Here is a 27,047-nt window from a genome sequence, read left to right as displayed (position 1 = left end):
GGAGCCGAAAGAGGGGCTGAACCCAGCTAGGGAGGGGACTGGTGAAGAGGGGATATCAGGGAAGGCTTCCATGAGGAGGTGACTTCTGAAGTGAGTTTCAAAGGGACTGTTGGCTAGATCGAGAGTCCAGGGAAAGGTGTTTCCTGCAGAGGGAAGCTCTTGCGTAGACACGTGGGTGAAGTATTGGCCAGGGGCTGGTAGGAGAGCCTGGACATTTGACAGAGGTTGGATGACCCTTGCTGGCTTGTGTGTGTTCCTGTGTGTGCATGTGCAAGACAGCCATAAGGCATGTGGGCCCAGAAGGACGGGACACTCAGGTATCCTGCAGACCTTTGTGGGGCATCTGCCCCCAACAGCACCTGGAGGCGGCCCCTTGTGGCCCGAGGCTTCTCCCCTGCAGGGTGACAGCTGTGCTTCCGCTGTGTCCACAGATACGACGAGGAGCTTCGGAACCTGCATGCGGGCAGGCTGCCCCCTCCCACAAAGACGCCCCCTGCCGCGGCCCCCTCTGCCCACCCAGCAGTTTGGCGTCAGTCTGCGATAGTAAGTGCGCCTCCACGTGGTCTGCCCTTGTTTCCTGGGAGGGTGGGATGCTTCCGTGTGCCGGGGAGTTCTCTCCAGACCTTGGCCTCTGCATCCGAGCTTAACCCTGCAGGAAAACTGAAGTGTGAGCTTGTCACTGAGGCCAGAGTGCCAGCCGCTGTGTGTGTCTGTGTGCAGAGGACCCAGCCGTGGGCAGAGAGGGGACCGGGGGCCTGGGGTCTTCGGCCCAGCTTTCGTCACCACTGCTCACTGGGCGGTTCTGGCCCCCGACCCCCAGGCCACGCTGGGACACCTCCCACCACCTTCCACGTGAAGTGTGGCCACGTGCTTTACTCTGGCCAAGGAGACAGGAGTGGCCGCAGGGCGGGTCACGTCCTGGAGGGAGCTTCAGGGGCCAGTTCATAGTTTGCCTCTCGTGGTGACGGAAGCCAGGTGGAGATGGTGCCTCGCTGGCCTGCGTCCCTGTGTGACCACAGAGTGCCTCCCGCTGACACCCACACTGCGGGAGGGCACGAGTGAGGGGTGAACTTCTATGGGGTTCAGCTGCCGGGATTTAGGGACTCTTGTTACCACGGTGTGTCCTACCCTTCCTGCTTGATCTTACCCTTATTAGGCCACATGACCTTGAACTCACTCCCCCTCTCAGCTTGTTTCCTTATTTCTAAAATCAGCAAGTTGGATGATGTGATCTTTAATCTTCACTCCTTGGAAACGATTCTGGGCCAACTGTCCACGCTAACTTTGTCTCTTTTAAGACTCATCTCACCTCCTCCAGGAAGCCTTCCCTGATGCTCTAGACTGCATACAGGGCCCCCCTCTATCGCAACCCGGATCTGAGCAGGCTGCTGTGGGGCTTCCCTCCGGCTGTTTCCCTGCTCAGCAGCGAGCCCCTTGTCCTCCTCCTATTCTCTGCTTCTGGCACCAGGCCAGGTGCTGAGGCACCTGAAATGATGGAAGATGAAGGGGTTGTTTTAACCATACAACCACCGTTGGGCACTTGGGTCTGAGCTACACGATGTACAGGGCCTGGAGGGTGGTGCATCCCGGAGAGGTGTATGTTCAATTTCATTTGTTAGTAGTTTCTTGTTAGAAACTTGCATGTGACCTGTTTCTACATAAAAAAATCTGATGATCTTTAAGACCCATGTTGGTTTTTTTTTTTTTTTTGGCTGCACTGGGTCTTTGATGCTGCGTGCGGGCTTTCTCTAGTTGCGGCGAGCGGGGCCTACTCTTCGTTGCGGTGCACGGGATTCTCATTGTGGTGGCTTCTCTTGTTGTGGAGCATGGGCTCTAGGCACATGGGCTTCAGTAGTTGCAGCACATGGGCTCTAGAGAGCAGGCTCAGTAGTTGCAGCACGCGGGCTCAGTAGTTGTGGCTCGCGGGCTCTAGAGCGCAGGCTCAGTAGTTGTGGCGCACGGGCTCTAGAGCGCAGGCTCAGTAGTTGTGGCGCACGGGCTCTAGAGCGCAGGCTCAGTAGTGTGGCGCACGGGCTCTAGAGTGCAGGCTCAGTAGTTGTGGTGCACAGGCTTAGTTGCTCCGCGGCATGTAGGATCTTCCCGGACCAGGACTTGAACCCGTGTCCCCTGCATTGGCAGGCGGACTCTTAACCACTGCGCCACCAGGGAAGTCCCTGGATCTTTTTTTTTTTTTTTGGCCACGCCATGCGGTATGTGAGATCTTAGTTCCCTGACCAGGGATCAAACCCAGGCCCTCAGCAGTGAAAGCACAGAGTCCTAACCACTGGATCGCCAGGGAATTCCTTCTGCTTTTTTCCCCCCCATGCTGGATCTTGAAACACAGAAAGGTTAGGAGCTGAGGAGGCTCTGGGTGGCGCCCAGGCTGGGTAAGGAGGTGGGAGTGGCACCTTGGGTGTGTCCAGCAGGCAAAAATGGATGGTTGTTTTCCAGAACTTTCTGTGATGATGGCCATGATCTGGACTGTCCACATGTGAGGACTGAGCAGTGCAGGTGAGGCACTGAATTTCTAATTTTATTTACCTTTAACTGATTTGAATTTAGATGGCCACTGGCTGCCTGGTGGACAGCGCAGCCTTAGACTGTGTAGACTGTGGGGTTTCAGCCCCGCCTCCCAAACGAGACACACACAGTGGTGTTCCCTCAAAGAGGATTTCTGTAAGCACTTAGTGAATATTGTGTATGTCCAATGTGGTCTCCCTAAATACATCTGGAGCAAAGTTTCCCAAACAGCACGTCCTTTTCCTTTTCTAAACGTTGTAAAAATGTGCTGGTGTGACCCACTCATGTGTATGGTGTGACCACCCGGTCCCCCAGCAGCCCTAGGAAGGCAGGGCCGGGAACACACCTGCGGTGCCTCTGGGCCCCTCTGGGGGGTGCTGGTGAGAAGTCGGCTCTCAGAGGAGAGTCCTAGGGAGGCCTAGAGAGCAGGCTCAGGATTTTCAAGCCATGTGTGACTGTTTTACCAAAGTTGCTGAGGCTTCTGCCGTCAGCTCTGTGCTGTGAGCCCATCACTGAGGTTCGCTGCTCTGGTCCTGGCTGGGTGTGATCTGATACCTAGGGATCCAGGGTGACCGTGCGAGGCCGCTGGCATGTCTATCATCAGTGCCTTAGCCCGAGGACGAGCAGTGCCTTCTGGGTTGCCTGTCTCGTTGTTCAGAACCACTTCTGTCTCCCTAACAAAACTTTAAAAATGAAAAACAAAAAACCCAAAAGTCACCCAACTCATGGACTTCTGAAGCCGTCCACCTGAGTACAGCGTGGGCTGCAGGGCTGGGGGCTGTAATTCGGGTGTCCTCGGGCCTATGAGGTTCACCAGGGCACCTTTGGCCTTGTGTTTTGAGCAGGTGCCTTCCGGAAGGTTCTGACGCAGCATTTGAACTCCAAAGCTGTCAGCAGATGGAAGGCAGGTGTTAGGAATGTCCATTATAAAGGCTGTGGTCCAGCCCTATTCCAGGACCAGTTGTAACTGTACACGTCAGTTCATTATGTCTTTTGGGGATGAAGAGTATCATTGGGCAACCTTTGAAAAACATTCTACATGTGCCACTTTGAGAAATAATCCATGTGATCACCTCTTTTTTTAAAAAAATAAATTATTTATGTATTTATTTATTTTTGGCTACGTTGGGTCTTCGTTGCTGCGCATGGGCTTTCTCTAGTTGTAGTGAGCGGGGACCACTCTTCGTTGTGGTGCGCGGGCTTCTCATTCTGGTGCCTTCTCTTGTTGCGGAGCACGGGCTCTAGGCGCCCAGGTTCAATAGTTGTGGCTCACGGGCTCTAGAGCGCAGGCTCAGTAGTTGTGATGCACGGGCTTAGTTGCTCCGCGGCACGTGAGATCATCCCAGACCAGGACTTGAACCCGTGTCCCCTACATTGGCAGGCGGATTCCCAACCACTGTGCCACCAGGGAAGTCCCCGCGATTGCCTCTTTAAATTAATATTTTATGCTGTTTCATTGCAAATGACTGTCATAAAATTGCAATAAACATATTAAATAAAGCACAAAATATGTAATTTGTTTGGACTATGAATGAATGAAAGTCATTAAAATTCATAAGCAAATCCTATTCACAAGTGTTAATTCGCTGAGTTAAGTTCAAAGGCACACAACAGAAAGCCATCACCTTAGAAGAAGCTAATTAAGGCAAAATATTAAGGGGAAGTCAGAGATTCAAGAGGTCTTTGCCTGCCTGCCATCCCTGAAGAGGGACAATGGAAACGGACATGTGCATTTTGCACAGCCCCATCTGGGCAGCTGCGGGGAAGTGGAAAGAGGGAGGGGCCTCCTTAGGGCAGGGGAGCGGAGGCAGCTCACATCCCAGCTCTAGCTCTTTCCAGCTCTGGAAAGGCAGTCTTGTGGCTTAACTTCTCACCCGAGTCTCTTCCTGTGTAACCGTAGGTATAACCCTGCCCTCCGCACCCTCCAGGGCCACGGGGTCTTAATAGGGTGTGCAGACAACGTGAGCCAGTTCTTGCTGCCCAGTGCTTTTCCTGCTCTTGTTCCTCCTTCTGATCCCCTCCTCCAGGAAGCCTTCCCTGATGGCTCCACACAGAAGGGAATCATCTGTTGAAAAGACTATTCTTTCCCCCATTGAATTGCCCTGGGACCCTTGTAAAGAACTAACTGACCATACACGTAAGGGTTTATTTCTAGACTCTCAATTCTATTCCACTGATTTGCATGCTGGTGTCACACGATCTTTATTGCTACAGCTTTACAGTGAGTTTCGCAATTGGGAAGTGTGATTCTTCCAACTTTGTTCTTTTTCAAGATTGTTTCAGCTCTTCTGGGTCCCTTGAATTTCCACATTAATTTTAGAATCAGCTCGTCCATGTCTGCAAAAAAAAAAAAAAAAGCAACTGGGATTTCAATAGGGATTGTGCTGTCTCTGTAGGCCCATTTGGGAAGTATTGCCATTTTAACAATATTGCCTTCCAATTCAAGAGCATGGATATCTTGCCAATTTTTTGCATGTTTTAAATTTCTTTCAATAATGTTTTATAGTTTTCAGTGTACCAGTTTTGCACTTTTTTGTTAAATTTATTAAGTATTTTATTCTTTGTGATGCTATTGTAAATCAAATTGTTTTCTTAATTTTATTTTTTGATTGTTCATTGCTAGTGTATAGAAATACAATTGATTTTTGTATACTGATCTTATATCCTGAAACCTAGCTGAATTCATTTATTAGTTCTAATAGGTTTTTGTGAATTTTTTTTTTAGTATTTTCTATATCTGAGAGCATGCCATCTGCAAATAGAGATAGTTATTCTTTTCCAACCTGGATGCCTTTTATTTCCTTTTCTTGCCTGGTTGCACTGGCTGTACTGTCTAGTACAATGTCGAATAGAAATGATGAGAGAGGACATCCTTGTTTTGTTCCTGATCTTAGGGAGAAGATTTCAGTCTTCTAGCATTAAGTATGATGCTAGCTGTGGGTTTTTCATAGCTACCCTTGATCAGGTTGAGGAAAATCCCTTCTGTTCCTACTTTGTTGAGTGTGGGATTTTTTCTTTCATGAAAGGGTGTTAGATTTTGTCAAATGCTTTTTTTGCTCTATTGAGATGATCACATTGCTTTTGTCCCTTATTCTATTAATATGGTGTTACACTGATTGATTTGCATATGTTGAACAAACCTTGTATTCTTGGGATAAATCACACATGTTCATGGTATGTAATCTTTTTATATGCTGCTGGATTTGCTTTGCTAATATTTCATTGAGGATTTTGTGTCTATTCATAAGAAATACTGATCTGTAGTCATCTTGTCTTCTGGTGTCCTTGTCTGGTTTTGGTAATACTAGCCTCATAGAATGAATTGGAAAATGTTCCCTCCTGTTCTATTTTTTGGAAGGGTTTGTGCAGGATTACAGTTAATCCTTCTTTTTACATTTGGTAAAAATCACCAGTGAAGCCATCTGATCTTGAGTTTTTCTTTGCAGGAAGTTTTTTTGACTACTAATTCAATCTGTTTACTTGTCAATCTATTCAGATCTTATATTTCTTCTTGACTCAGTTTTGGTAGTTTGTGTTTTTCTAGGAGTTTGTCCATTTCATCTAGGTTATCTAATTGGTTGGTGTGCAGTTGTTCTTAGTACTCCTTTGTAATCCTTCATTTCTGTAACATCACTGGTAATGTGCCCCCTTTCATTCCTGATTGTCGTAATTTGAATCTCCTCCCTTTTTTTCTTAGTCTCGCTGAAGCCTTATCAATTTCAGTGATCTTTTCAAGGAATCAACTTTTGGTTTGATTGATTTTTCTCTATTGTTTTTCTATTCCCTATTTATTTCCATTCTCATCTTTAATATTTCCTTCCTTCTGCTTGTTTTGGGTTTAATTTGATCTCCTGTTTCTAGTTTCTTAAGGTGGAAGTTTTGGTTATTGATTTGAGATCTTTTTTCTTTTCAATATAGGTGTTTAGAGCTATAAATTTCTCTGAGTCCTGCTTCAGATGCATCCCATCAGTGCTAGTATGTTGTCTTTCTATTTTAATTAATCTTAAGGTGTTTTCTAATTTCCCTTGTGATTTTTTTTTCTTTGACCCATTGGCTTTTAGCAGTCTGTTGTTAAATTTTGACGTATTTGTTATTGATTTCTCACTTCATTTCACTGTAGTTGGAGAATTTACTTTGTATGATTTAATTCCTTTTAAATGTATTGAGATCTGTATGATCCAACATATGGCCTATCCTAGGGAATGTTCCATGGGCCTTGAGAAGAATGTATACTCTGTTGTTGGGTGGAGTGGTCTGTAGATGTCCGTTAGGTCTTATTGGTTTACAGTGTGGTTCAAATCTTCTGTTTCTTTGTTGATATTCTGACCAATTGTTCTATTCACTATTGGAAGTGGGGGAGTGAAGTCTCCAACTATTATTGTTAAATTATTTCTCCCTTCATTTCTGACAGTTTTTGTTTCATATATTGATATTTTGGGGCTCTGTTGTGAGTTGCATAAATTTTTATAATTCTTATGTTTTCTTCATTGATTGACCCTTTTTGCCGTTATAAAATGGTATTCATTGTCACTAGAATACCATTTTATAATGTTTAAAAATTGTCACAACAATTTTTGACCTCGTCTATTTTGTCTGATATTAGTATAGCTACTCCAGCTCTTTTTAGTTACTATTGGCATGTTGTATCTTTTTCATCCTTTTACTTACAATCTATCTGTGGCTTTTAATGACAAGTGTGTTGCTTGTAGGCAACATATAATTGGATCATGTTTTTGCCCCATTTTGCCTTTTGATTAGAGTATTTAACCCATTTACATTTAATATGATTGCTGGTAAGGTAGGTTTACATCTGCCATTGTACTACTTATCTCTATGTCTTGTCTTTTTTGTTCCTCTAGTTCCTCCATTACTACCTTTCTAGTGTGCCATTTTAATTCTCCTGTTTCTTTTGCTATATATTTTTTAGTATTCTTAGTGTTGCCCCAGTGATTAGAATTGACATCTTAATTTATAACAGTCTAGTTCTGATGAATAATAACTTCAGTAGGATACAAAAAAAATTGTGCTCCATTCCTTCTCCCCTCCTTTGTGCCATTATTTTCATACGAATTACATCTTTATTTTATGACCACTGACACCAATTTACAATTCTTGCTCTATGCAGTGGCCTTTTATATCAGATGAGGGGGGGAAATAGAGTTGCAAACAATAATACATGTACACTGTCTTTTATGTTTACCTCTGGAGTTTCCTTTACCTGTGCTTTTTATTTCTTCATGCAGATGTGAGAGGGTGGGTTGGGAGAAAAGAAAGAAATAGAAGGATTGTGGAATTTTCAAACACTTTGGAGAAGTGGGCGTGTGTCCCCCTCCCCACACCTCCCCTGCTTCTTTCCTGTTTGGAGGAAACATCTGATGGTGACCGATTCAGGAATATTCTGGGCTGTTCATTAACGAGCAGGGCCGCACGGCTCTTTCTGCTTCTGTGTCTCTCCCACAGCTGAAGCCTTCAGCTGGGCCAGGGCCCACTTTTGCAAAGAAGGAGAAGATGGGCATCTGACTTTCTGTTCTTTTTCTCTGCCAGCTCAAGATACACTCATCTGTGGTCTCCTGCATGGGTGTCTGTCTGTCCAGAGAGCATAAGCTCTTGGCACTTGTGAATGGCCTCGGGTGGGGAGCAGGCTTCCCCAGGCTCTGGTTCTAGGTCATGTGAGCCAGCCTGACTTGCCAGAACTCCCAATCCCATTAGCATTTTGGGGACTGGTCTAGCTGATGATACAAAGCAGTTTCTTATTCTTCATTCACCCCCCAGAGAGGGCCAGCTGTGCAGAGGTGGGGTTGCAGACTTCCTGGGCCTTGTCGCCACAGATGACCTCAGCACCCCCATCTCACACCAAGCCCCCGACTCAGAAAGAAGGGCTGTGGTCTGCTCCAGGTACAACAAGGGCTTTGGAGTCAGATTTTGATTTGAGCCCTGGCTGTGTGACTGCAGATAAAATAATTTGCATCTGAGTTTCAGTTTTGTCCTCTATACAAATAGGGGCACAGTGATGAAGCCAGTGGGCTTAGGAGCGCGGCCAGCACACAGTAGGTCCTCAGCACACGGTCTTCCTGTGATCGTCGACGTGAGCTGCTGGGAGGGGATGTGAGACGAATGACCATCTCAGAGGGCTGGGAAGAGCCGGGGTGCCCAGTGAGGCAAGCCTGGGCCACACTCCCTGTTACCACTGCGATTTCAGGTTGCTGGTCCCCCCTCCCTGTCCCTACTGTCTCTAAAAACCACAGTCCCTCCTTACTTGTATTCCTTGCATGCACAACCAGAGAAGGAACATGCTGTGAATTACTGTAAGTGCATCTCCCAAGGTGGGGGATACAAACGAGATGTGCCGAGAATCCCCAGTGCCCTCTGGGGGCGGCCGACTGGCCGAGAGCGCCCCTGCCCAGGGCATACCTCGGAACTTCAGTTCAGGGTCTGGCCCTGGGCCGCACACGTGGAGATAGATGCACAGGAGGGCTGTGGTGTGTTAGGATTCACCCCTGCCCTGGGCATCCCCACACAGCCAGGACGCACACCCTGTTTTTAATCCAGAGTTCCTGGGGTAATTGCCATTCTCTGCACTGACTCTGTCAGTCCATTGAACAAGCCTGTCTCTCAGCCAGCAAGCAGGGGATGGGGAGGGGAGGAGAAACCCAAATTGAGGGTTTCTGCTCTATTGAAAGCAGTGATTTTATGCCAGGGCCCCCATTCTGCAGTGAGCTGGATGTCGGCTCCTTAAGTGCTTGGGCAGAGAGCGTGCTCAGCTGGGAGCCCTGCGTCTGTGGGCACATCTCTCCCCTCTGCGACCTCAGTCTGCCCGATCCTCCAGGCCCCTTCCTGCTCTGGAAGTCTGCTTTCAGAAACAAAATGTGGACTAAGCTATAGGCAAAGAGGTCTTTCAGTAGCTCATGGGTGTCCAGCCTTTGGGAAGGTCTCAGTAGAGCCCCCTCCCCAGGTTAGTTATAGCAACTAACCTGGGCTTCAGAATCAATAGACCTAGGCTCTCTGGCTGCGTGACCTTGGGTAGCTCACTGCAGCACACTGGGCCCAATTCTCCATCCATGAAATGGGCCACCTGTGTCTGGCCTGGGACGTCGCCCAGCCCTTGGCATTCCAGTGATTTTAGTTATTAGTGCCTTTGACTTACAGCTTAAAGCCTTTCCCATCGTTCACTGTTTATGACTTGCAGCTCCCAGAGGAAGGTTGCCAGCATCTCCACTTTCCATGTGGGAAAACTGAGGCTGGGGAGGCTCAGAGACAGGCTGAGGGTCACCCAGCTCCTAGAACAGGGCTAGGACTTGTGCAGTCTGTGTGGTTCCCAAGGAAACAGAGGAGAAAGAGAGACTGCAGCTTTGGAGCGTCCTGGGAGAAAAGGACCCGTCTGCCATGTTCCTCCCTCCCAGGGGTGCAGAGGGAGACCGCCTGGACACTGCTTGGGTCCCAGGCCACCTCCTCCCTCTCAGAGGGGACACACAGGAAATCACGTTGGGGCAGGGGTAGGGAGGGTCCAGGTCACATTCCTGTGGTAGCATGGCCTCGTGAAGGCAGTGACGGTCCCCAGGGCCCCTTTGCCAAATGGACTGTTGTTTGGTGTCCTGGACGGGCAGCTTCGGTGAAATCACCCGGAGGGACTTCCCTGGTGGTCCAGTGGTTAGGACTTTTTTTTTTTTTTTGCGCAGACGTCAGTAGTTTATTATTTGTTTAGTCCAAACACATTCAAAATGGAAACTCAAAGAATCCTTTCCACCTGAAACAATTAAACTAGATACTACAAGCATATAATGCTTAACACATTACAGCAATAAAGATGGTAATCCATTGTCTTCTATACCTACTAAAGCCAAGATGGTAAAGCCACTTTCTGCTGAAGGCACAGGTTCAATCCCTGGTCGGGGAACTAAGATCCCGAAAGCCACGCATCCCAACAAACAAACAAAACAAACCATAAACCTAAATGTAAAATTCAGAACTATAAAACTTCTAGAAGATAATATAGGAGAAATCACCAGGAATCTCAGCTTTCCATGGAGATTGGGACATGCAAAGGCCTGTCATTACTGGTGATACAGTTTTAATTGTATTCACGTGGACCAGATTTTGGGCGCTCTGAAAATTTCGGAGTAAAATGGAAAGCAGGACTGATACCACGTCCAGCCGATGAATCGCTACAGAAGGAGCATAGATCTGGGTCATGGCCGGCCTTGCCTCCAACTCTGCCACCTCCCAGCTGCGGGACCTCAAGCTGGTCACCTGGACTTTCCCAGTGTCCATCTCCGATCCCTGATTTGGGCTAACAGAAGTACAGTGGAACTTAAATAGATAATATACAAGAATGAAGGTTCTAGACTCAGACTCGAGGGTCTGAGTCCTGACTCTGTCCATTTGTGACCATGTTTTACCGTAATCTCTTGCTGCGTCATAAACTCCCCTAGCACTTAACAGCTTCAAACAACAACCATTTTGAAGTGTATCCTGATTTCTGTGGGATAAAGAGGGACATTTTGTAATAATAAAGAAGACAAAATAATCCTCAGGATTTATGGACCAGTAACAGCTTTAAAATACATGCAGCAAAATCTGGTAGAACCAAAGGAAAAACAGATACACGATCCTAGTGGGAAACCTCAGTACCCTTCTCTGTATAGTTGATGGAACAAGCAGACAGAAAACCAACACTCTAGAAACACAATCAATCAAATTAACCTAACTGACATTTAAAGAACACACACCCTAAGAACAGCAAAACGGTGCTTCCCTGGTGGCTCAGTGGTTAAGAATCCGCCTGCCACTGCAGGGGACACAGGTTCGAGCCCTGGTCTGGGAAGATCCCACATGCCGCGGAGCAACTAAGCCCGCGTGCCACAACTACTGAGCCTGCGCTCTAGAGCCCGTGAGCCACAACTACTGATGCCCGTGTGTCTAGAGCCCGTGCTCCACAACTAGAGAAGCCACTGCAATGAGAAGCCCGCGCACCGCAATGAAGAGTAGCCCCTGCTCGCCGCAACTAGAGAAAGCCTGCGCCCAGCAACAAAGACCCAACGCAGCCAAAAATAAATTTTAAAAGTTAAAAAAAAAAATTGTACACTCAGCACTACTAGAAAATGATATTTCATTGTGTTCAAATCTATAAAAAAAAAAAAAAAAAGAACAGCAAAACATATTCTGCTCAATTAAAAAGTGGCGGAGCAGGACCCCAGCCAGGTATGTCTGACTTCAGAGCCCTTGTCCCTCAGTCTAGCATAGTCCTCAAATATGCTGCCTTCGGGGCAAGAAAATCCAGCAGATGAGGAAAGAGAAACAGACGTGTTTAGTGGGAGCCCAGGGGTCCGTAGAATGGAGCCCTGTGGGCAGCTCCGCCGTCAGATCCTGACTCTGCCAGCTGGGGAGGGGTGTGGTGGGATGCGGCTGGGAGGGTCATTCTTTTATATTAGTACCTGTGTTTGAAAGTTTCCTTATGTGAATCTCTGTATCAAATGAGCACATAAGAGACTGAGTGTTAACAGCCTGTCTGAGGCAACATACTGGGTTTTCACGAAGCATCTTTTTTTTTTTGGCCATGCCACACGGCTTGCAAGATCTTAGTTCCCCATCCAGGGACTGAACCCGGGCCACAGCAGTGAAAGTGCCAAGTCCTAACCACTGGACCCCCAGGAATTCCCGAAGCATCTTTTTTGATTGATCAGGTCTCCTGGTTCTGCTCTCATGGCCAGATCTTCTCAGGCCCCTGGGCCTTCCTTTGTATGTTTCCTTCTGTCTGGAATGCCCTTCCCTCTTTTGTCCTCTGCAAGCTCCTACTCATCCCTCAAAACCCAGTTCTGAAGTTGCCCCATGTGGAGCCGTTCCCAACTCCAGATCTCCCCCATAGCATGTGCATCCTTCTGGTGGAACGCTCAGATGATGAACTATCATTTTTATTATTTCTGCCTCTCTTTTGGTCACCTACTTCCTTAGGGTCTAGGCTGCATCTCTCTCTCCCTGTACGGCATCTTGGTCCTGTGTTTTCACAAAGGTGTGGTGAGGACCTGAGCCCTGTGCTTGTCATGATCACCCATCATACCCAGGTGAAAACTGTTGCTTTCTTTTCTCTCCCCTCAGTCTCAAAGACAAAAATCAAGGCGAACTCACCCCCCTGTGCTGAGGTACACAGTGACATACCTGAGAGAGGAAGGTGAGTAAGAGCTGGCTCCAGCCAGGGGAGGTGAGGGCTGCCAGGTACACCTCCCCAGGAGGCCTCTCTGGGATCCTGAGTGCCCCACAGGCCAGGGAATTAGAGGAGCTGGAACCTGGGCAGGGAGGGTAATCAGGATGGGCAGGGCTCGGGCACAGTGGCTCCAGCCAGGGGCTCTGACCCGACTGTCTGGGTTTGAATCCTGGCTCCACTGTGTGCTAGCTGTGTGGCCTCAGGTGAGTTACTTACCTTCTCTGGGCCTCTGTTTCCTCATCTGTCCAATGGGGTTAATAACAGTATCTGGTGCACGGGGTTGTCAGGGGGCCTAAATGAGGTGAAGCGTTTGTGTTGCTTCGCACAGCACCAATCCGCAAGAGACCCGCCATGAAAGGGACTCCTTTGGCCTGAGAGATAAGCTTGGTTTGTAGATGCCATTGCCAGTGGGGTGGGTGCACTCAGTGACTTGGAAGTGAGCCCTGTGGCTCCTCCAAGACTCCTGAGGCCAGAGCTCAGATCCACAGGGCAGGCGCGTGGAGGCTGCTTTTACCCTAACAGGAGGAAGATGATTCTCTCGGAGGAATTGGGCAACCAGGGACTAGCGGCCCCCTGCAGGTGCAGGTGCGGGAGCTGCAGGTGCAGGTGCGGGAGCTGCAGGGGACGGTGCATCAGGCAGGAAGTGGGGTCCCTGGGGGTGGTTCCCAGTGTGCCCCAAGAACTGTATGTTCATGGCGTAAAAAGTTCTCTGAGACAACGGCTGTTGGGCTGGAGGTTCTGTGGTTGTCATTTGGAGCTGCCAGCCGCAGCAGGGTGATGCGTGGGCAGGGGGCAGTCACGGGACATTCTAGAAACCTCAGGTGCTGGGCCCTGTGAGATGCCTGGAGGCTCTCCCCTTGCAGGACTCCACACCAAGGGCCTGTTCCGGAGATCGGCCAGCGTCCAGACCGTCAGCGAGATCCAGCGGCTCTACAACCAAGGTGAATGGGCTCCCCCGAGACCCCCACTTGGAGCCTCCTGCCCGGCCAGCCACACAGCGCTCGGGCGCCTCAGAGCCCCGTCACCCCCTGACCCCAGAATAGCCCAAGGCCGGGGCCAGCGGCCCAGATGAGTCCTGTGCCCAGACCCCAGACTCCCGTCTCAGGCCTGCGTGCCAGGTACTGGGGACAGTGGAAGCCGGGCCCTGACCTCAGAGCGCTCTCGTCCCAGGCGGGGCTAAGCCACAGGGCAGAGAATCAGTAGTGTCCCCCAGCCTCGGCCGGACGCCCTGGAGAGGCAGGGGAGGGCGGGCGACACCCTATTTCCAGGACAGGACAGCTGTGTCCCAGTGTCGGGCTGTTCCCCTCAGGAGGTTTAAAGCCATTTCGTGGCAGAGCCTGTTTGAAAGCAGGAATCCCCTGCCCAGAGTCAGAACTCAGACGTCCGATGTTCTGTGTCTAGGGAAGCCTGTGAACTTTGACGACTATGGCGACATCTACTTCCCTGCTGTGATCCTGAAGACCTTCCTGTGGGATCTGCCCCAGCCGCTGCTGACCTTCGAGGCCTACGAGCAGATTCTCGGGATCACCAGTATGTAACCGACGTGGGTGCCGGCCGAGGACCAGGCGGGGCGGGCGCTGGCACTGCGGGCGAGGAGAGGGCCTGTCCCCACCTGCACCCCTGCTGGCCTCAGCCAGGCCACCACTGTCTGTGGTCGGGGGACAGGGGTCAGGGGTTGTCAGCTGCCGCTGGGCCGAGAAGGGGGAGGTCTCGGAGGGCAACTCTAGATTTGGGGCACGTCTCCCTGGTCATAGTGCCCCACCCCGTGCTGCTCTGGAGGAACTCCCACCTCCAGCAGCTCAGCTCCCTCATCTAAAAGGGGGTAGCCACCCACCTGCTGTTACAGAAAAAGCTACTCATGACCCTTGTGAAAGCACAGTGAGGCAGCCCTTATCTGGGGCGGGGGAGATTGTGAGAGGTGTAGGCCCCACTGCAGTGGGGTTTGGCAGTGGGGAGACAGTTTGGGCTCAACTCCAAATACAACAAGCAGAAGGAGGGGTTTACAGCCAAGGAGCAGGTCGGGCAGGGGGTTGGGCGAGGGTGGCCCATGGATGGAAAATTACTGAGAGGCAGCATCGGGGTGGGGGATGGATTCTGGCTAAACTGATCCAAAAGGATTCTTGCTGCAGGCAGGCCAGGTGGTCCAACATCCGCTGAGGGATGGGGGATGGGGGGCATGAGAACCCGATCAGATATCAAGGGTGATCAGGGTTCTTGTTAAACTAACTTAGGGTTCTTGGTAAAGTTGGACAATGCAGAGATAAACATAGAAGCCCAAAAGCTGAGGGCTTGTTACAAAAGAACTCAGAAGAGACTGACTAGAGTTCTCCCCAAACTGGTAGAGAACGCCAACGAGATGTGACGCAAGCTGCAGCTCTAGGGCGTGGAGATGCAGATGCTCTGGGGTGGGTCAGGTACACACTTGGCCATGACACTGATCACTCCTAACAGCCCAGTAATGGCACATCAGAGATGCTGGAGGACGCTAGGAAAGCAACGTAGTCAAACATTGTCGCTTTCAAACGGGGCGACCTCTGGCCCCAGTGTTCCCCGAAAAGTGGGTGTGCTTCTTGGTGGGTGTCGAGCCAAAAGACATAACCAAGGTCCCCACTACCACATACACACACACACTAAGAGACTAAGCACTAGCATTGTTTCTAACAGCTCAAGTTTGCACCCCTAGGATGGTGACTCCAACCCAAATAAGTTCCTGCCCAAGGAAGTACTTTTCATTCCAGCCAAAACCTGGTGGTAGGCAGAGATGCCCGACCCCGCCTTAGAGCAGTTATTTTAGAAAGTTTCCAATTATGAGTTAGTTCTTTCCTTTTCATTTGCATCTCTACTCATTCTTTCTAATGGCTGCCTAGCATTCCATCAACTTTATTATTCTGAAGCGTACAGACCCTGCCTTCTGAGCTGCCACCCGACAACTCAACCTGGCTGAATCGTGACTCAGGCATCGGGTTGCCAGATTCAGCAGTTAAAAAATACAGGAGCCCCAGTTAAATGTGAATTTCAAATAAACAACAAATACCTTTTTAGTATAAGTGTGTTCCAAATATTGCACAGGACATACCTATACTAAAAAATATTTGCTGTTTATCTGAAATTCACATTTCACTGGATGTCCTCTGTTTTATCTGGCAACCCTGCTCAGGTGGGGTGCGTGACTCCTTGAAGTGATGCAAAAGCAAGTCCTTGCAGGGCACGCTCTGGAGGAAATGGACTTTCCAGGTGGCCTGTGGTGTCCAGGGAAAAAGGAAACTGCTACAGGGACCATCGCCCAATGTATAGCAAGGTTAAGAGCACCAGCTCAGAGATGAACAGATTTGAACTCAAGTCTGGGCTTCATCACACATTAGCTGTGTGACCTTGGGTAAGTCACTTAACCTCTCTGAGCTCACCTCCCTCATCTATATAAAATTGGGGCTGCTTTGAGGATTAACTGTGCGTAAAATGCTTGGCACGGTTCCTGGCACACAGTAAGTGCTTTGTATGTGGTGGCTTTGCCACAGTGAGCTGGTCCTTCCTGCTCACCAGTGAGTGCTCTTTTTCGAAGGAACCATAGTGAGAGCTGGAGGTGGACATTACACCAGTATCTACTCTGGGACCACAGTTCTTAGAAAGATGTTGAGGCTGGAAAGCAGAGATCCAGGGCAACTAGATGGCGGCCTCCAAGCTTGTTGGTTCCTCAGAAATATTAATTCCAAGGGAATTCCTGGTCCACTCAAATTAGCCAGCAACAGCTTGAGTTCAGGAAAGAATGACTTTTATTAAAAAGCCAGCAAGAACGTTCACAGCAGGGAATTCTGTGTCTTTCGGCAGTGGCTGTGTTTGTAAAGCCCAGGGTTTAGTGGGAGAAGGTTGGTATGCTGGAGGGTTGAGGTGTGAGTGTGTGTACGTGTGTGTCTGCAGTGGGAGCTCGGTGAATGCGTGTTGAAGCGCGTTTGGACTTGCAGTTTGTGGAGCTCAGTGAGGGCTGGAGTTGTGGCAGCACTGGGGGCGCTCAGTCTGCTCACGTACATCCAGGCCCTGGTCGGGGTGGCCCCTGAGCTGTGAATCTAAGCAGGTTGTTAGTCTAGAGCAGGGTCAGCACGCTTTTGCTCTAAAGAGCCCGATAGTAAATATTTTAGGCTGTGCGCGCCGGACTCCTGTCACGGACTCACCTGTCATGCAAAGCAGCCATTCATTCATGGATGAATCAATGGGTGTGGGTCTGGGCCAATGAGGCTTTACTGACAGAAGTAGGCCGCTGGCCCTCGCCTGTAGTTTGCCTAGACCATCCCACGCATAAGGTGATCTGGCTCCCTGGGCTGCCTGTGGGGGAGCCGTGACAGTGCCTGGGGCGGAGAATGGAGCGGAGCTCAGAGAAGGGGGCGTTTGCTGAGAACAGCCACGCGGCCAGGAAGGAAGTGGGAGCCCCAGGCCCAGCGGAGGGACCTCACCCCTGCCCGCCCTCGGAGGGACGCAGGAAGAGTGGGCTCAGGAAGGACCCTCATGCCGTGGCAGGTGTGGAGAGCAGCCTGCGAGCGACCCGCTGCCGCCAGATCCTGCAGAGCCTTCCAGAACACAGCTACGCCGTCCTCAGCTACCTCATGGGCTTCCTGCACGAGGTGAGTGGGCCGAGCCAGCCCCAGCGGTGCCGGAACAGACCAACATCTGGTTCCCACCCTCTCTCGGCCTCGGAGCCCCACCCTGGCCCCAAAGGACCTCATCCAAGGCCTGACCGGGCAGCAGCTCTGCCGAGAAACCCTCCCGGCCTCCGGGCAGGTCACCTGTGCCATCCCTGCTGCTCCCGGGCCAGCTGCCCTCAGGCGATGCCAGACCCTCTCTAGCGAGTTCCTCTGCTCTCACATCAGCTCCTGCCTGGGCTGAGTGTCGGGGGGACGTGCCCGGGCCAGGGATACTCAGGAGAGTCTCGCTACCTGTGTGTGGCCTGAGTTGGACGTGCCTGTGAAGTTTCATGAGTGTCCTGGGGCTGCCGTGGCAAGTGCCACATACTGGGGAGGCTTAAGACTATAGAAATGTGTACTCTCATGGTCCCGGAGGCCAGAGATCCTAGAATCAAGGTGTCGCAGGGCCGCACTCCCTCCGAAGGCTCCAGGGGAAGGTCCTTCCTGCCTCCTCTTCTCCTGGTGGCTACAGGCACTCCATAGCTTGTGGCTGCATCCCTCCGGCCCCGTCTTCCCCGGCCTCCTCCTGTGTGTCTCTGTCTCCCTCTCCTTTCTCTGATAAGGCTGCTCGTCATTGGATTTAGGGCCCACCTGGGTCATCTGGGGTGATCTCGTCTTGATATCCTTAACTACATCTGCAAAGACCCTTTTTCCAATAAGGTCACCTTCACAGGTTCTGGGCAGACTTACCTTTTGCAGGGCTGCCATTCAACCCCTTGCACTAGGATAAGAAAATGACAAGGAGAGAAGCTCCTTTCCTGGCTCTGGGTCTGGGCTCTCCTGGGTCAGAGAGCAGCAGCTTGTGAGGCCAAGGGGGGAGCGTCCACAACCCCAAATGGGGCCTCCCCCCTCGCCCCCAGACCCACGTCCTCCATTGTATAACTGCTTCTTGATCCCCTCACCTCTCCGGGCCCTTTGTGGGTGGGGCGTGGACGCGGTTGTGAACGAGGCAGGGCCTGGCTGTGTGGGTCCCGGCTGGGGACCCCGAGCTTCTGAGCATTTACAGTGCAGCAACGTCACGGGGGAGGCTCGTCCAGGGTCTTCAGGGCCCGTGCAGGAACGCTGCTCCGAGGCAAGCGGCCTGAGGATGTGATGACCAGTGAGGGCAGAGGGGACCTCCGGGCCGTGTCACATGCTGGAGCCCGTACCCTAGCACCACCTCTTGGTTTTAAAATAAACTGCTTCATGCCCCCCTCTCCATCACTTGACTACATTTCTCAGAGGTCAGCAGCTCAAAGTTTCCCTCCCAAGCCTCTTCTTTTTCTCTCCTTCGTTTTCCCTCCTGCCTCTTCTCACCTCCGTGTTCACTCCCCTCCCTGACCTGTGGAGTGCAGTCCTCTGCCCTGCCTGTCCTCACTGTCTCTAAGGGAGAGGACATGTGCACGGTGAACCGTCTCCCAGTGCCTGGCAGCGGATGGGTGACACCTCGTGCCGAGGACCGGGCAGACCAGGGCAGGGGAGCATCTGCGTGTTTCTCTGATGCAGATTCCGTGCCGCGTCCAGGCTGGAATACGGAGTCCCCGAGTCTGGCCGTCCAGGTGGTAAGGACATCGGTCCTATTACAGCTTCTGGGGCAGAGGAGGTGGAGCTGGTGGCGGGTGCTGGAGGGGGGACCCTCCCACTGACACAGTACATCCTCCTGGGGAGAGGCTGGCTCAGCCCCGTCGGGGCGGACGTGGTCGGGGGCTGAGCTGGGTGCTTCCTGCAGGGCTTGGAGGGCGACACACGCGGCCATGCGGGGCCGCAGGCTGGTGAGGAGACCACCGCCATCCTCGCTGGACCCTGCGCGGCGCCGGGGCTGACGCAGAACCACCTCCTCACCTGCCTCTTCAGCCCCATGGAGCCCGGCCGGCTGGGTGTTCATGGTTGGGGCTTGAGGGGCTTTAAAGAACACCCCTCTTCGCTGTCCGGGCTCAGAACATTGTGGGAAAAGCAGACTCGGGAGCCCCTCAGGGGGTGTCAAAATGCCTGCTTCGAGCTGACCGGGGCCCGGCCTGAGTTCTGTCTGTGGCCAAGGGCGCTTGCTAACTAGTCACCCTGATTTCGACAAACACCACCTGGTCGCGGGCCCCGGGCAAGGCATGGGCTAGACTCCACGTGTCCTGCAGAGCTGGTTCCTGAGGAGCACGGGCTCAGTTCCTCCTCCCAGGCCCACCTTCAGAATAGTCCCTCCCCCTCCCAAGGGAGGGCCGGTGGGTGGGGAGAGAGGCCGGGAGGATTAATCCTCCCTGATGAAGTTTCCCCGCCGTGGTGCAGGTGGGCCTCCGTGTCTTCTCTGATAGTCTCGTTCCTGGTCTACAGATGAGGACCTGGAGGCCCATAGAGGGAAAGGGCCTTACTCCAAGTCACACAGCTTGTATGTGGCAGAGCAGGGATTCAGCCCTGTGCAAAAAGGCAGAGATTGGGGCCTCAGTCTCCCCACCTGTACAATGGGGGGAGGGGTTTCACACTGCACCCTCCCCTCCAGCTCAGAAACCACAAGGCCTGAGCTAGAATCAGCTCCACCGCACGTCTGGTCACGTTTAACCTCCCTGCGCCTGCTTCCTATCTGAGCACAGCTAAACGATCCAGTGTGGACATCAGGGTTTGTCTGCCCAGTGTTTACAACAGCCGAGACTTGGAAACAACCTAAGTGCTTCTCGATGGATGAATGGACAAAGAAGATGTAATTATCTATGCAATGGAATATTATTCAGCCATAAAAAGTGAGGAAATCCTACCATTTTTGACCACATGGACGGACTAGAGGATGTCATGATAAGTGAAATAAGTCAGGTGGAAAAAGACAAATACCACATGTTCTCATTTAATACGTGGAACAAAAACAAACAAAAAACACCAAACTTGTAGAAAAAGAGATCAGATTTGTGGTTACCAGAGACAGGAGGTGGGGGGAATAGGAACTGGAAGACAGTGGTCAGAAGTTACAAACTTCAGTTATAAGGTAAATAACACTAGGGAAGTAACGCACAACACGAGCACTGTAGCTAAACCTGCTGTATGATACATAGGAAAGTTGCTGAGAGAGTAGATCCTAGGAGTTCTCATCACAAGGAGGAAATTTTTTTCTTTTTATCCTGTCTATATGAGCTGATGGCTGTCGACTGAATCTATTATGATAGTCATTTCACAATATACGTAAATCAGACCATCATGCTGAATGCCTTAAACTTACACAGTGGTGTATGTCAATTATTTCTCAATAAAATTGGGGAAAAAAAAGATTTGTCTGCTGCCACACTATATTTTGGGCATTTCCTAGTTGTTCTAGAACCATCTACATCTTTGGGTTAATTTTTTATTTATTTATTTTAATTAATTAATTATTTATTTTTGGCTGCCTTGGGTCTTCGTTGCCGCGCGGGCTTTCTTTAGTTGCAGCGAGCAGGGGCTACTCTTCATTGCTGTGGCTTCTCTTGTTGTGGAGCACGGGTTCTAGGCGCGCGGGCTTCAGTAGTTGTGGCTCGCGGGCTCAGCAGTTGTGGCTCGCGGGCTCTAGGGCACAGGCTCAGTAGTTGTGGCTCACGGGCTTAGCTGCTCCGCGGCATGTGGGATCTTCCCGGACCAGGGCTCGAACCCGTGTCCCCTGCGTTGGCAGGCGGATTCTTACCCACTGCGCCACCAGGGAAGCCCCCGTCTTTGGGTTTAAAACATGTCTTGGTTGCCCGGCTGGTTGTCCACACTCCTCCCTCCGTGTGCCCCGCCCCCTCCACACCTCTTCAGCCCCGTGTCCTGGGCATCTGGGGGCGCCCAGGGTCTGCTGGTCTGAGTAATATCGCCCGTCTCCTCCCAGCTCCCTCTCCCTCACCGGTCTCTCCGCATCCCCCCTTCCTGGCTCTGGATTTGCTCCCCTCCCACTCCATCCGTCTTCTTTATCTGTCTTTGCTGTTGCTTCCAGCTCGCCCTCTCTCACCACTAAGCCGACCAGAACGATTCTCTTGTACAACTTGAAAAGTGATGATTGTTTCCTTTCTTTTCTATTCTGCTGCAAAACCTTTTTCTTTTCTTTTTTCTCCTTCATTCTTTTTTCTTTTTTTAAAACACAACCCTCCAGCTCCAACCAACCACAGCCAGGCCCTAGGGGCCCAGACCCCAGCCCAGAGGGGTTCAGTTTGGAGCCCGAGGCAAACCCCACCGCCTGTCCCCTGCTGGCCTCAGCCTCTGGAAAACCTGCCTGGCATCTACTCCCCTGCCCCCAGGAAGGTGTCTTGTTCTCATACAATTCAGAGCAACCCTAAAACAGCCTCAGAGTTCTGTTGCCAGGAAAAAAAAAAAATCTGAAATAAAAATGACGGCTCCCCTAAGAGCACAGCAGTGTGAACACCAGAATTAACAACGACGTTAAATCAAATCTCATGCATTACGCAGAAAGGCTTACAGTGCGAAGCACATTTGTGAAATGTATGGTTCAAATTTTCTGACTCCGAGAGGTGGCCCCGAGACGTTCTCCTGTGGCTGCTTTGATAACAGTCTCCCTTTCACAAAAGATAATTGTGGAATCCTAGCTCCAGCAGGCGTGGCCCTGTCACCCTTCCCTTGTATCAAAGCACAATTTCCACAGCCAAAGAAAGTGATTACGGTGATAATGTGTTGGAGACACACGTGGCGCGTATCAGCCTAAAACAATGAAACATGATGCAGAAATGAGGGCTTCAGGGTGTCTCTACTGACAGGACGTGTGAAATAAATTGTCCAAACATTCACTTTTGCAGAAATGACGGAGATTTTAAGTGACTTGGGAGATTAGACTGGCTGCCCAGAACTTGTAGCTGACATCTACCAGGAATGAATGAATCCTGCCCAGAACAGAAACGTCTGTAGGCAAAGCAAGTGGCCGGTCTACCCTGAAGGGATCCAGGCTGCTGTCACTGGGGGAGCAGGCAGTGGGCTCCCCGCTTCTGGTACGGCTCAAACTCACAGCCGTGTGACCCTAGGCAAGTCATGTCACCTAGCGCGGGGAGTTCAAAGCCGGAAGGCTCAGCTTGGGTCTCTGTCCTCCACGGTGGGAGTGAGGCCGGGGTAAGCTCTTTGAGCTTTTTCTTGTTTGTGTAATGGAAGGGCAGTCTCCACTCTGCGGTTCCCCGTGTGCTTTTCAGCCTCTGCTTTGTGCCAGGCGGTGCCGGTCTCACAGTTATAGAGGTGAGGGGGTTACACTTCCTGCCTTCAAGGGGCTTGCAGAATAGTTGGGAAGAAAAGCAAATAAATGCACAAACTACATCTTTTTAGAGCTACTGCAGTATGCACAGGACTCAGGCAGGCGCGGGAAAAAGATGGGAGACAGAGGAGAGTCCCAGGCAGCTCCCAGGCTTGAGGTATGTGGGCCCCTGAGGGTGGGGTCCTCCCCTGGGGTGGATGGGATGGAAGAGGCAGGGCAAACCCTGCTGTTGGTTTGATAACAAAAAGCTTTACTGTTTTGTTATCAGAAAAATAATTGCTCAGGGGAAAAAAATTCACTGACAGAAAGCACAAACAAAGTGAGCATCCTTTAAAATTTTACCACCCGGCGAGAACCATTGTTAATATTTTGAGGCATGGGCACTTTCCTAACACTGCTCGTAGAGATGTAAATTGGTACAATTACGATTTAGCAAGCTGTTGAAGTTAAAGCTGATCTGGCAATTGTAAGTCGAGGGAAAGAACCAGAAACGTAGGTACAGAGCATTACGGCAGCGTCATCAGAGCAGATAATTAGGCGAAGCCTGAGTGTCCATCAATAGAAGAAACAGCAGATGAATGAAAGTTACATCCACGTGACTGAATAGTGTCCTGCAGGTAAAGTGGATAAACTGGATCTGCATGTTTCCACATGGCTAGATCTCCAAATATTATGCTGAGAGGGGAAAAAGTTGCAGAGTGATAAACACAGGGTGCTATCACTTATGTAAAGTTTTAAAACTCCCCAATCCTATATTTAGTTTATGAATTGAAAATATTACACTTATGGAACAATATACAGAAGGAGTTTTAAAAAAGTGCGTAGGAAGGAGACATACCAAATTCCTCATGGAGGAGAAGAACAAAAGGGTCTTTAATTTTTACTTCATTCTATCTAAGTTTTTCTAAGGATTCTTAATATATCTAAGTGTTCTGCTTCCAGTATGGCTGAGTAACTCTGTTGGGATTTGACTTTCCCGCAGACAACATCTATAAACTCCAGACAAAATACAAAAGAACAAAAGTAAACAAAGAGAAAATCAACAATGACTGGAGGGCACTGGAGAATGAACCAGGACAGATTCTGGAGGGAAGTCCACACTTGTAGAATGGCAGGAGATAAGTTTACATTATGTGGCTTTTAACCCAAGCCAGGCCAAAGCTGTCAATTCTGATAGAATGGCTTATGTCAACAGTAGAAAATGACAGTCTTTTTGGCTTGAAGAACAGAGGGCAGAATTTGGGACAACCAGAGTCACTAGAAGGTGGATAGAGGATTCCAGACAGAAGAGAGGCAGGCAGACAGGGAGAGCCTACATTTTGTGCATAAACTCTGCTCCAAGTTCTGCCTGATCCCTGAGGCACACAGGCAGGACAGATACCAGCTAATGATAAAAGAACTAAACTGAGGTTTGAGCTACCAACTGACAGAGCTTGCAGTTTGAGTTCATCCAAGTTCAATGCTTGCTAAAGCAAACAAAAACCAGCACTCTTCAGAGAAATATAACAGAACCCAGGGTCTCTACAATATAATTCACAACATCCAAGATACAATTAAAATTTTTTCATCACACAAAGAAATAGGAAAATGCAACTGCACTCTAAAGCAATCAATGGAGCTCAATGGAGCCGGTCTTAGAAACTGCAGTCAAGGATGTTAAAGTAGCTCTTACACACATCCTCAATTATATAAGGGAAAATATGATTAAAGTAAATGAAAAGATAGGAAATCTCAGTGAAAAATAAAAATAGAAATCATTAAAAACACAGGGAAATTCTATAAGAGCAAAATATAGTATCTAAAATTATTTTAAAAAGAAAAGAAAAAGAAACTCATTGGTTGTATACAGTAGGAGAATGGAGTTGATAGTAAAGAGTTATCTTGAATCTAGACCAGTAGAAATTACCCAGTCTGAATAACAAAAAGTAAAAGGATTGAAAAAATCTGATCAGAGCCTTAAGGACCTGTGTGACAATATCAGAATGTCACACACACACACATAATTGGAGCTCCAGAGGCAGAGGAGGGAAAGAATAGGGCACAAAAAAACTTTGAAAATTAATGGCCAAAAAAATCCACAATTTGGTGAAAGACATAAATTTTCAGATTCAATAATCTCAACAAACCCCAAGATAGATAAAAATCAAAGAAAAATACACCTAGACACTCTATACAGAGACTTCTGGGAATTATGCAGAGAACAAGGACACATTGCATACAGAAGACCAAGGATGGAAGTCAGCTGACCTATCAGCAGAAACTATAAGGCCAAAAGACAGTAAAACAACATCTTGTTCCAATACAATAAAGGAACAATAAAAGGCCAAAGGAGGGGAAAGATTTCAAAATAGAATTCTATATCAGCCAAAAATACTCTTCAAGAATGAATGTTAAATAAAAACTCTTTTTAAGTAAAAGAAACCAAGGAACTTTTTTCACTGGCAGATCTGCATCACAAAAAAATGCCGAAGGAATTCCTTCAAGGTGTTGGAAATGACAACACATTGAAACCTGGATGTTCAGGAGGTAATAAAGAATGTTGGAAACAATAAATATCCGGGTTATATAAAAGAGTACTTTCCCCTCTTAATTTAAAAGAAGTAAACTGGATTGTTTGAAGCAAATATATGCATAATATTGTCTGATAGGATTTATAATATATGTAGGTGTAATACATATGACAGCTGTAGCATTGAATACAGCAGCAAGGGACTTATTTCAAGGTTTCTACCTTTTACATGAAGTGGTACAATATTAATCCTAAGTAAACTGAAAAGGTAAGGATGTATATTACAACCCCTAGAACAACTACTAAAAAATAATGCAAAGAGATATAGCTTTAAAAATAGATAAATTAAAAGTGACTTCTTAAAAATACTCAGAAAATTTTAAATAAGGCAAGAAAGGATAAACAGGAGGAAGAAAAGCAGAGGGGACAAAAGGAAAAAAATAATATAAACGGTAAACCTAAATCCATCTGTGTCGATAAAATTATCTCTAGTGTTAATGTACTCAACTCTACAGTTAAGAGGCAGATATTGTCCAAATGGATAGAAAAAAAAAAAAAAAGGCATAACTACATGCACTTTAAAGATAGGTCAAAAGTAAAGTGATGCAAAAATATATACCATGCACACAGTGAGCGTCAGAAGTCTGGGGTGTCTATATTAATAATAAATAGGCTTTAAGACAAGGAATATTACTAAACATAGGTGGCCTTTTATAATGATAAAATGGTCAATTTATTTAGAAGACATAACTATCATAAATATGAATGTACCTAATAATATCACTTAAATACATAAAGCAAAAAGCCCACACAGATTTAAGGGATTTCCGTAAATGTAGTTGGAGATTTTAGCACTATATTGCATCAACTGAAAGATTAACTAGATAAAAAGTTGGTAAAGTCATAGATAGTCTGAACAACACTACCACCACCTTGGCGAAATGGACATTTATAGAGTGCTACACTCACCAACAGAAGAATATACAATCTTCTCAATTGCACGTGATATAATCACCAATATAGACCAGATTCTGGGACATAAAACAAGTCCCAATAAATTTAAAAGAATTGAAATCATGTGAAGACAACAATGAAATCAAATTAGTAATAAAAATCATATCTAGGAAAAATCTAAATATGTGAAAAAAATTTTTGGAAGAAAAAGGAGCCACATTTCTAAAGAATCCATGTGTCAAAGAAGAAAGCATAATGGAAGAGAGAAAATAATTTGAACTGAACAGTAATGCAAAATATCGACAATTGGGAAACAGAGATAAAGCAATACCTAGAGGGAAATCTAAATGCTTATTTTAGAAATAAATAAAAATAAAAAAGAACAGTCTAAAATCAATGACTAATGTTCTACCTTAAGAAACTATACATACAGGCAGACTTTGGAAATATTGTAGGTCTGGTTCCAGACCACTGAAAAAAAGTGAATACTGCGATAAAATGAGTCACATGAACTTTTTGGTTTCCCAGTGCATATAAAAGTTATGTTTGCACTGTACTATAGTATATTAAGTGTGCAATAGCATTATGGCTAATGAAACAATGTACATACCTTAATTTAAAAAGTACTTCGTTGCTAAAAAGTGTCAACCATCATCTGAGCCTTCCGTGAGTTATAGTAGTAACATCAAAGATCACTGATCACAGATCACCGTAACAAATATAATAATAATGAAAAGTTTGAAATATTGTGAAAACTACCAAATGTGACACAGAGACATGAAGTGAGCAAATGCTGTTGGAAAAATGGTACTGATAGACTTGCTCAATGCAGGGCTGCCACAAATCTTCAATTTGTAAAAAAATGCAATATCTGTGAAGTGCAATAAAGCAAACTGCAATAAGGCAAGGTCTGCCTGTATATATATTTGACTCCTCCCTTTGGACACAGCTGATTATCCAGGCATGAGGTCCTCAACCTACTGGGCCTATTTTATATATATATGTGTGTGTGTGTATATATATATATATATATATATA

At 48.3% G+C, this 27,047-nt stretch overlaps 1 pseudogene across 1 annotated transcript in view; it reads left to right on the top strand.

Annotated features, from left to right (window-relative positions):
- The window catches only part of LOC309641343 (rho GTPase-activating protein 8-like), a 71,235-nt pseudogene extending 44,223 nt beyond the window's left edge, over positions 1–27,012 (top strand). The window contains exons 9-13 of the transcript XR_014268578.1: positions 432–543; positions 12,613–12,685; positions 13,582–13,659; positions 14,120–14,248; positions 17,228–27,012. The product of XR_014268578.1 is annotated as a rho GTPase-activating protein 8-like (transcript). The remainder of the gene's footprint in view (positions 1–431; positions 544–12,612; positions 12,686–13,581; positions 13,660–14,119; positions 14,249–17,227) is intronic.
- The last annotated feature ends 35 nt before the right edge of the window (positions 27,013–27,047 follow it).

The sequence above is a fragment of the Balaenoptera physalus genome (assembly GCF_965194825.1).
Source record: "Balaenoptera physalus genome assembly, chromosome: 13".
Classification (NCBI taxonomy): domain Eukaryota; kingdom Metazoa; phylum Chordata; class Mammalia; order Artiodactyla; family Balaenopteridae; genus Balaenoptera; species Balaenoptera physalus.
Note: the sequence above shows the minus strand (reverse complement) of the source record. Positions and strands in the feature narration are given on the sequence as shown.